We start from the raw sequence: 2,147 nt of genomic DNA on the forward strand, positions 1-2,147 counted from the left end.
CGACCTGTGCCAGCGCGGGTCGGAGCTGGCCGACCCATGCCAGCGCGGGTCAGACTTGGCTGACCCGCACCCCTGCGGGTCAACACGGTCCGTCTCGCACCCAAAACTACCTGTAACCTCCAAAACGCATTTTTAGCCTGTTTTGATTGGTTTCTTCTGTTTCAGAGGTTCCTAACTACCTAGATATCATCTACAAATGTGGTTAGACTGTTATTAACTGAAGATAAGGCCAAATTACTCATTCTTATCCAAATACCCCATAACCGAAGCCTATAAATACAAGCTTAGGGGCTCATTTCATGGTGACAGAATTTTATCAAGAGGGGAGGTGTTGTTGGATTGAGGAGTCAAAGGAGCACGAATTTATAGCGGAGGCAAGTCAGATCCCGGCGAACTTCAGCATAAAGAGGAAGGCTTTCGAAGGATCTGAACCAATATTCCCCCCGTCCACTCCTTAAGATTAGGCTTAGTCTTAATCTCAAGAAGAGCTACTGATTTCGCTTGGTCGATTTCAGTGCTTCAAGTGAATATTTTCTTAGTAAAGTAAGAGCTCTGTTAATTTTCTGACAATCGGATCTGATCCGTAGGCGGTCCACGGATATCGACGTCCCCGGCACAGGCAAAGATCCCACGCAAAACACAGACTAATAAATAGGATCTGTGTGTAGTTTGACAAGAGTTATAATTTTTATTTTCATTGTGTAAGGAGATCTTATAAAAAGATCGATTTTTCTCTTTATTTGAGTTTATTGTAATGACTGAAGTTGTAATAGATTCGAGGTAATGAAAACATCAACTTTTGACCCAAATACGCTGGCGACCATAGTGGGAGCTAACAGCCTTTTTGCGAAGGCTGATGTATCGTAACCTCGGATTCGGATCTCGGTTGAAGAAGAGGTCAAGTACGAGTTCGACCAATAGAAGTTTGAGGAGTATCTGTCGTCCTCCTCCTCCAGATCCTCCTCCACTCGCAAGTGCAGGAAGATTAACGCCCCCGTTGCTGCTGCAATCACACCTTGCAACGCCCCTCCGGCCTCCAACGAGGCCGGATCTGTAGATCTGGACTCCTCCTCAATCAAGGAGATAGCCGCTGGATCCGCACTAATTCTATCGAAGAGGGCACGTCAAAGGTAACGTCAGCGCCTCGCGTGCTAACTCACTAAGGCTTTGGAGCCAGTGGACAAGATCTGTTACAGGACGGATCTAAAATTTAGGGAACACCAAGCGCCCCAACAGCGAGCAAACGCCCCCTCCTCCAAATCATCAACAAGTGAATGGATGCAAGTCAAAAGGATCCGTTCAACTCTTGAGGAACGAATCCAAAATCACCGCGCACTGCTTGTGCACGCGCGCATTCTTGTGCGAAAGGCACAAAAGTACAGAAGAAGGACATAGCCAAAAAACAACCAAGACTGTATCAAACTTGGAGGCCAAAGTACGAGACGACGGCCGAAAAGATCAAAAAGCACGGTTCACTTCAATCTGACCCTCCCAGCCGTGGGTCACTTCAATCTAACCCTCCCGGCCTCGGTTCACTTCAATCTGACCTTTCCGGTCACAGGTCACTTCAATCTGACCGGCCTCGGTTCACTTCAATCTGACCTTTCCGGTCACAGGTCACTTCAATCTGTCCCCCAGCCACGGGTCACTCAAGTCTGACCTGCGCCAGGACCAAGACAGAAGACATTATGTACCTATTTCTCCAATTCTGTTGAGTTCCGCACCTCCGGTGGAGCCACGCGACAGTGTGGATTTATCCTATTTTAATATAAAGATCATGGATCATCTTGGTCCTTCGCACGCGGGTCGAGGCAAAGCCTCGGTTAAAAAATGCTTAGGCCTGTTGAATGAATCCGAAGTAGTTTATCAGGATGGGGGTTGTAATCGTCCTCCTAAGGAGTGGAAGAGACCGCATGGTGAGAAAATCCCTGTAACTGATCGCGCTGGATTGCGTGTCGAAGTCCAGGAGCCTGTTGAGATCCTACGCTCACGAAAACGTAGCCTCAAATATGTGACTCCTGAAGACTCTAACAAAGCATTAAATTCCCAGAGGAAAGCGTACTTGTCTGATGACAATGTTATACCTGGGGGGTCATGGTAATACACGATGGGTTGCTCCGCTAATCAAACCGATGAGTTATACTATC

This window comes from Asparagus officinalis, chromosome 7 (assembly GCF_001876935.1).
Source record: "Asparagus officinalis chromosome 7, Aspof.V1, whole genome shotgun sequence".
Taxonomy (NCBI): domain Eukaryota; kingdom Viridiplantae; phylum Streptophyta; class Magnoliopsida; order Asparagales; family Asparagaceae; genus Asparagus; species Asparagus officinalis.